This window comes from Mixophyes fleayi, chromosome 8, assembly GCF_038048845.1.
Source record: "Mixophyes fleayi isolate aMixFle1 chromosome 8, aMixFle1.hap1, whole genome shotgun sequence".
In the NCBI taxonomy this organism is placed as follows: Eukaryota; Metazoa; Chordata; class Amphibia; order Anura; family Limnodynastidae; genus Mixophyes; species Mixophyes fleayi.
Genome location: NC_134409.1, coordinates 95797420 through 95806803, shown reverse-complemented (window position 1 = coordinate 95806803; position 9384 = coordinate 95797420). Strand labels below are relative to the sequence as shown.

The 9384-nt window shown below is 38.3% G+C and overlaps 1 long non-coding RNA gene across 1 annotated transcript; it reads left to right on the top strand.

Annotated features, from left to right (window-relative positions):
- The first annotated feature begins 1333 nt into the window (after positions 1–1333).
- On the top strand, positions 1334–9048 carry LOC142100135 (uncharacterized). Its single transcript, XR_012678729.1, has 3 exons — positions 1334–1450; positions 1711–1871; positions 8893–9048. It is a non-coding gene; the product is annotated as an uncharacterized LOC142100135 (long non-coding RNA).
- Positions 9049–9384: the final 336 nt, after the last annotated feature.

Sequence of the window (9384 nt, the reverse complement as noted above, 5' to 3'; positions counted from 1 at the left end):
TATAGCTATATAGAGATAGAGATAGATAGATGTACTTGCTCAGTGACCCTTGTAGGTTTTTTCTGCAGGTTTTTTTTTTTGCAGGATTATTTATTCTCATTAAGAGCCGTGACTATGGGGCTTCCTTGCCCGTGGGGCCCCCGGGCAGCTGCCCATCGTGCCCAATGGAAAAGATGGCCCTGGTACTATATTAAATGTAGGAAGAGATAAACGAAGCGGAGATGCCGCATGTATTTTTCATGGACAGCGTACGAACATCTGTGAAATAAGTTGTCTTTGCCACTTGCTGGCATGGATGGACAGTGTAGTGAGATAAATGGTTATCTTTGATGATTGTGATGTCAGAGTGTGATAACAATAAGGATAGCTTTCACAGCTGTTTAGACAAGTGTTCACACCAGTCGTGCGCTAGATGTTCCACAGTAGGAGGTAGCAATGTCTCTGCTAGCGATGACAGAAGAGATTAATGTACATGTACATTTTATCTATTTTATTTGGTAATCGTTGCAACAGAGAGCAGTGTCACCAACTGGATGTAATGGGTAAGTTTGAATTATGGCCTCTTTTCCCGCATTACCATGCTCTGTTGTGTTAGTCAGACCTATTGAGCACATTACCAATATTCTTTTGTTTGGCGAACAAATCGTTTCCCTGGATACACAATCCTCCACACACTGAGATTGCCCATGGTTACTGTCATATTGTGGTTTAGTTAAACATTCCTCTCATTACTTTCAGTTTAATTGAGCTATATTGTGCTAACTTAGCACAACTTTTTGTGACATGTGTAACCCAAATGATAGTTACTTTCCATAGTAGTTGCTGTCCAAGGTGCTACACAGTTTTGTGTATTCATGTATCTCCTGTCTAGGGATCTCCTATCTAAAATGCCTGGGAGCGAGGGTCTACCAGATAAGAGACGTTCCCATAATTATCCCTATAAAATATTAAGTGAGCCTTATCTTTTCCCACATTATGTATTCTTATAATAGCGCAGCATTTATATGACATGTCTCTCTTCATTAACCGTAGTAGTGTCTGTATAAGGAGACGCTAGGTGATCTTACACTAAACAGCAAAAAGGATTCACTTTCAGTATAATTTTGATTTTGGTAACTTGCTTACCTGATCGCATTTAGAATATTGACGATAGAAGTGTAAAAAAACCCTCTAAATTGTATAATGCCTTGTATTTATGCCATTATTTTGTCTGTTTAAAGCTTCTTTTTATCAAAATCATAAATCTACAGAGCCCCACACAGCATGTTGTTAATTTGTTGATAACAACCTGTGGTTACTTTTGATGTGTAGACACACTGTCCCAAAGGGTCCAGTTTATCCTTGGAACAGAAGACGATGATGAAGAACACATCCCTCATAATTTATTCACACAATTGGATGAAATTTGCCTACGTGAAGGGGAAGATGCTGAGTGGCGAGAAGTGGCCAGGTCAGTATAAAATAACATATAATATAGTCAGGCAATATTGTGTAATAATAATAAGGAATGTTAAAATTGTATTTTTATTTTACTTTTATTACTTTTATTATACAGTTTTCCCCCTCTTTATATTATCCCCCTAGATTGTAAGGTTGTAACATGGTTTGTCCAGGAGCAAACTTGCTCCTTTTTTTTTTGCCATGCTCTGTTTAATGACTCAGGCCCATGATGGGATTTCTAGTGTGTTTAATTAAGTCTTGTTTGACTAGATGGCTGAAGTTTGAAGAAGACGTTGAAGATGGCGGAGAGAGATGGAGCAAGCCCTATGTCGGCACATTGACACTTCATAGCTTGTTTGAGTTGAGAAGTTGTATTCTGAATGGCACTGTGCTGCTGGACATGAGAGCCAACACATTAGAAGAAATTGCAGGTATTGTACATGACAGTAATAGATCTCTCATAAATATTACTCATGCATGTATATGTGTGCTTGTGTAGTATATATACACATTTTCCTACTAAATTAATTAGTATCCTAAAGGCATTTCTCATAATTATGCAAATAAATAACTCCATTGCATAAGCAGTTGCTTCTGGAAAAATATCGCTTGTATGTAAATTGTGTTCCAAGAAGTGAATATTCTTATAATAGCGCAGCATATTTTTATATTGTCACTAGGAGGTACCCTAAATATTCTGCTAGCTATTGTCAATTTTCCAGCAAGGCTATCTATAGTGCTTCACATGCTAAGCAGAAAGCCACTAACTTACACTGATGAGCTCCAATCGGGTTGAAACACTGTGGGCCTGATTCATCAAGACAAAAATCACACTGCGCATGCACAGAACTGGACCATATACCAGTAAACGCAGCCATGTCTGATATATCTTTGTATGCAATGGACACTTATCACAGTCTAAGATTTTGGGGATGAAACAGGGCGGGGAAGGGGCATTCAGCTGTAGTCAGTTTACAGTAAGGGTGTGCCAAACTCAATCACACGCAGCCACGTCCGATTCAAGCTTTGGGTATCTCAAAACAACTTGTTTTTCCTGCTGTATCTCTTGCTCCAGCTACAGGGCTAGTCTAAGTCCTGATCATTAGTGATGACAGTGTCGTATACATGCTATAACATGTGTTTGCAATCAAGAGCAACTGTAAAAATGTGTTTTATGTTCAGTAGACATTAAGAACATCTTAATAAATGAATTTGAAGGGGAAAAAAACCTTAAAAAACAATTTTTTTTAACAGGTTTATCATTAATGCCTATATTATTAACAGGTGACATTAATTATATATAATTTTTTTTCCTGTGTAAAAACGATTACCTCAACCCCGGCAACGATGATACCTACAAAGAAACACTGATTAGCCAACAAAACTACAGCAATATACACAGACTTACTTATAAAGCAACGCTGCAGATTTCCGAGGGGTGGATGATGCTGACCACAACTAATTCCGACGAGAGACCTTTCCGGCACTTAAAAACACTTAACCTGCGGGGTCCTGACATTGCCGCTTTAAATGAACACTTACCTAAGTCGCGCTGTTCAGTGACGTGGAAGTCAAGGGCCGGAGAGGTCTCGCGTTGAAATTAGTTGCGGTCAGCATCATCCACCCCTCGAAAATCTGCAGCGTTGCTTTGTAAGTAAGTCTGTGTATATTGATGTAGTTTTGTTGGCTAATCAGTGTTTCTTTGTAGGTATCATCGTTGTCGGGAACCCAGGGGAAACAGTTTCACGGAGCAGCTCCCTGGGCTTCAGGGAACGGGTGGAGCTATAATGCCCTGCTCCTTCCCTATGTGGTAGAGCAGCTTTTAGTCAGGGAATTCTGTTGCCATCCTGTGTTTACACACATGAAGATGTTACAGTGTAATAGAGGTAACATTACACAACTTGGGAGGGAGCAGGTTAACCAAAAATTGATCTTTTTTATTTGTAAATCTATTAATGACATTAATCAGATATAATACAGTATATTTTAATATTTCTCTTCTCTTTTTATAAATTATGTATTAAGAGGTGAAACTGAAAGTCCACTCTGCATGCAGGAACTGCCTATCGCCACTTATTAGTAAGTAGACCCCTATTTGTGATTTTAGAACCCCTTTTAGTGAGTCATGTCACAAGCATATCTCCAGAAAGGTGCTGTGTCTGTATATTTAACAGCATAAGACTACACCTTTAAACCTGTGTAGTCTTCGGAATACAAATCTAGGGCCTGATTCATTAAGGATCTTAAATGAAGAGGTATCTTATTTCAGTCTCCTGAACAAAACCATGTTACATTGCAAGGGGTGCAAACTAGTTTTCTGTTTTGCACATAAGTTAAATACTGACTGTTTTTTCATGTTACACACAAATACTTGATAGCTTATTTGTACACTGAAATTGAAAGTTGATATTTGTGTGGTACATGAAAAAACAGTCAGTATTTAACCTATCTGCAAAACAGAAATCTAGTTTGCACCCCTTGCATTGTAACATGGTTTTGTCCAGGAGACTGAAATAAGATACCTCTTCATTTAAGATCCTTAATGAATCAGGCCCCTAGTTACTGCTCACATTTTAATGAGTTAATTCAGAGGAATCATTTCAGAGTGCAAGATATTTCTGAGCTATTTTTGAGCTCTTTCAAGGACACATTTCTCATTCCATCATCTATATGCAGCTACCCATAAAACATCTCATGAGGGAAATTAAATATTTATAGGTAGACAAATACACACACCTTTTTATCTCTATGAAAGTGTAGGAGAGTCTGTGATCAGAGCAGCTATTTATTGAGGGAAATTGGAATAGGGACGATGCTTTAATGTGTGGTATAACTAGATATTCATACATGACCATCACATTATCATTCAAATCTAACCATGTCTTCCATTAGATGAATAAACCCTAAATCTTTTTTATTTTATGAATATTTTTCCTCCTAGTGGAAACAAATGTTAACCCTGCGATTTGGGGAACATATTCAGTGACAGAAAAATAAACCAGCATGCAACAGCCTCAGTCTACTGTATGGGTTTGAAATGCTGGCCGCACACACTGCCATATCATAGCTGATAATGAGCAATTGGCCAGATAGGGAAGCGGCTGTGGCCCAAAAATGACCGCAGTGACCACAAATATTCTGATTGTTGGTAAATGCCGCTGAAGATGACCACAGAAGACTGAGATTGTCCTCTGTGTGATCATTTCTTACCTCATCAACAGGACACAGGAGATTAACTGTAGCTTCTAAAAGGGAAAAGTGGAAGTGTTGCCCATAGCAACCAAATAGATTCTTGTTATCATTTATCAAGTACATTCTAGAACTTGACAGCTAGAATCTGATTGGTTGCTATAGGCAACAACTCCACTTTTCCAAACCTGCAGTTTAGTAAATATACCCCTAGGTCTCACTCTCTATATGATGCAAATATTTTACATCTTCCAGTTGCACTTCAGTGAAATAAAACAGTTCTTGGCACACTTTGCCGAATTTAAAAACATGCTGCCTCAGGTAGTAAGGACAGCCTGATGTTCACTCACTATCATAATTAATTAAAGACATAAAAAAAGCTAAACTAAGCAGTATTTTAGGCAAAAATAAAGTGGGGTTAGGTTTGTTTTAGGAAAATTAGGTAGAAGGTTGAATTATTGATGAATTATTTACACTTTTACTACTACAAACAACAAACAAATAGGAGTATATCTGTGCGGTCCCACCTAAAAGCAGCCCTTCACCTTTACGTACACAAACCCCTTTGAGTACAGTACAATCACTACATATAAACAAATAAAAGGGAAGACGGCGCTAATGGTGATATGATATTCAATAATCCACTAATATTGCAATAAGCATCCTGTTTATAAGTCTATATTCCAAGAGACGTGATTTCACACTGTAGTGGAACGGATCATATTTCCTCTTTTTTTCTCAGTCATTCAGATGAATATATAAAAGGAAAAGAAAAAGACAAACATAGTACAGCCTGTACAATCCAGTTGGTCCAAATATCAATATCCTTCTAATGCCGTGTAATATGTAGTTTATACAAACACCACGTGATAAACATGATCTTCTTAACCCCTTAAGGGTATGTACTCACTAGAAGGAAAAAGGTATCACGCATGTAGCATAACCTGTGCTCTTCATGGAGAGATCACGACTTCACCATGTCAAATTCCTCTCCGTTTTGATGATTATAAAAAAGACTTTTACTACTTGTTCACGCAATTTATATAGGACATTCTGTATGTGCAGTTCTACTCTGCCTCTACAAAATCCTCTCACAGCAATAATACTTCCATTATCTTGTGCGCAATTCAACTTCATTAGCCTGGCTGCGGCTACTGACGTTATAGACACTCTCACTGTCATTATCTGCAGCACAGCGATGGTCATGTTAGAAAAGCTACAGCTCTAGCAGTGAAAATTACAATGGAGACCTTTGCACAACATTTTAATCAGACAAAGGGTATTACAATTATATCATGCTGATGCTATAGTTAAACAGTTAAACATAAATAGAATATAAATTATAAATATCTTGATGATGTGACCCTTTAAAGTTGCATTACTACCCGGCTCCTTCATCTAGCCAGATTCCAGGGGGCAACTGTATGAAATTGTTTTTCCCGGGGCTCCTCTGTTCCTCTTAGAGCCTAGGCTGAAAACCGGGGAGGGAGAGGATTGGTCCTCACACTCACACCCCCACACCGTTGCCATTTTAACTTGGTTCAGAAAATTTATTTGAACCCCCCCAAGCTCAGGCTTGGGAAGTTTTAATAAAACTGGAATAATGCCATTGAAACTATAAGGGTATCTGTTAGGCTGCTGGCCCTGATCACCAACCCACAGAACTAGATGACGGAGATCTTCGCCTATAGCAGCCGCCTTTCCCTTAGAGCTTGACGCACACACTGGTACTCGGATGCCCCCAGGACTTAGCTCCAAGTGTAGTGTGGGTTGGTAATGTAGGACCACAGCGGTGGGCCAGGAGACTAATAGAAGGCAGTGGGTAGTCAAAACGATAGCCAAGGTCAAGGGTCACAGGCAAGCAGGATAATCAATAAACACGCCAGACGTCGGGGTCACAGGCACAGTAGCAAGGTCCAAGGTACAGGCAAGAAGTGTCAGTCATGAGCAACATGGGCAGAGTCCAATAATCCAAGCACCTATGGACCTATGAGACATGCGCGTGGCTATTCAGCCTGCCGGAGCGCCTGCAGCCTGTTTTTGGTGTCCGGCCGTTGCTCTGGCAACGGTCGGCCCGAAATACCTGAAGTGACGTCCCGGTCGTCATAGCGACGGCCGGGACGCCAGGCGGAGCTACAGTGAGTCGCGGCCGTGCCTGCGGCCGCCGCAGCTGTCTAATGGTATCTTACAACAATAAGCAAGAATCATAACCTAAGTTCCAACTTGCATTTATACCCATTGTTACCGCGATACTGTAACACGTGTAGGTTTATTCAGTACAGCCTTTTAAGAGGCGTTTCTTTGTGTATCCATGAGTCAGGTGCAAGTATGACTAGATGAGGATAATTGCAACATATCTTGAGTTAAACTTGAACATATCTTAACATATGTGCAACTTGCAATGAAACCGTGGAAACATAAGTGACGCATCATTACATTCAACTCTAAAGCAGGCGCCTAGGCTATGACATACAAAGCAGAATAAATCTAAAGTCAACTAAAGACAACATTTCCATTCCTCCTTTGTATAGAATAATATTAAACTATTATATAAATGTCCAGCTGTAATTATGCCACAGACTTCTACCAAAACTTTAATGTATTGACATGTTTTATGAATCTATTTTAAATACAAGCTGTGTTGTGTCTTCCATATTAGTAATTAAGAGTTAATTTTTCATTGGGCTTTCTGTGCCAACAGCCAACAATGTGCTTTAAATACGGCTTGTATATTTTACAATTATTCAAGGTTTTAGTAAATGAAACATTTTACATTTCCTGGAAGGAGATAAGTGGAATGAAATACACTGTAGGCAGAATCTTTCAAATAAGATCCCTTAAAACTGACGGGCTTCCTAATTAAACCTCTGCAGTTGAACAACACATGTTATATAATCTGTATCTAGGTTTTTTGTTTGACACGTAAAATTATTATTATTATTTTTTTTAAAGCTCCATATTCCATGTCGTGGACCAAAATAATAGGTATTATGTGAAGCTATCTTTGTACACAGAATATATTACAATACTATACGAAATTAACTAGATGCAAGGAATAATAAAGTTGTTTAATAAACCAATCTGTTTGCCCATATCTATTGTGGAAAAATATTTGTTGACAAGACTAAATGTGCATACTTCTATGCAAGACTGGATAAAGAAAGGTTAATTGTCATTTGTCCTAGTTCATCCAGGATAGTAATAGTTCACAAGACTAGACCAACATGTAACCAATCAGAAGATTAGAACATTCACAGGGCTAGTCTAACATGTAACCAATCAGAGCATTAGAACATTCACGGCACTAGACCAACATGTAACCAATCAGAATATTAGAACATTCACAGGACTAGACCAACATGTAACCAATCAGAGCATTAGAACATTCACGGCACTAGACCAACATGTAACCAATCAGAATATTAGAACATTCACAGGACTAGACCAACATGTAACCAATCAGAGCATTAGAACATTCATAGGATTAAATTAACACATGGCAACCAATCAGAATATTTGATCATTTAGTTTACTAGACCAACCTGTACATAATCAGATCAGATCATTAAAACATTCACAGCTAGGCCAGCATATAACCAATCAGAACACTGGAACATTGGCAAGGCTAGGTCAACCTGTATCAAGTTAGAACAATGTGTACCCAATTAGAGCCCCAGAACTTTCACAGGGCAAGACCAATATGTAGCCACCCGCATCATTAGAATGCTGAGGACTAAACCAACACGTAGCCAATCAGAGCTTTAAAACAATCATAGGACTAGTAGACCACCATCTAGCCAATCAGAGCATTACAATATTTAAAAGGCTAGGCCAACCTGAACATTACAACAGTCACATAACTAGACCAACATACGGCTGCTAATCAGTTTTAGAAATCCACAGTACTAGACAAACCTCTAGCCTATCATAGACTTAATACACTCATATGGCTAGACTGACCAGTGCGTAATATGAGCATTAGAACGTTCAGAGAACTAGAATGATCTGTAACCAATTATTGCATTAGAACATTAACAGAACTAACTTAACATAAATCATTAGAAGATTTGCAGCAATAGACCAGCCTGTAACCAATTAGATCAGTCGTTTTCATAGGATCATACCAACCTGTTGCCAATCGGAGTATTAAAATGTTCACTTCACAAATGATAGTGTCAGCCACAAAAAAGGCAACAGAAAATTATGTGTGAAACATGCCTGAAACAAGACTCATACATTCATATTATTTTTATTCAATGACAGATATGATTCTCGATCAGCAAGTCGCGTCTGGGCAGCTAAGTGAAGACATTCGCCACAAAGTTCATGGAGCGCTATTGAAACCACATCATCACCAAAACAAAAAGAAGTTAACTAACAGAATCCTAATTGTGCGCTCCTTTGCCGACATTGGGAAGAAACAGTCAGAGCCTCATTCCATGGACAAAAATGGTAAGTTTTTATTTCATTTTGTTATTAATAATGGCGTTATAGAAATAATTAAGCATTGTGAATTCAATATTCTGCATCCGAAAACTACATAGAATTAACCAAGACAAACCAATCATGTTGTTGCTTTTGTTTGCTTTGAAGCAGACTGAATAAAAAGGAAAAGATTGTTTACTTTATTTAACATTAATCTACTTAACCTGCTTTTTAATTATCATTGCTGCTGAGTTTGAAAAAGCTCATCACATATTTTTAAATTGATAGCCTCCAGTTGATAAATTTTTTTAAAATCATTGCTGTCTTCTG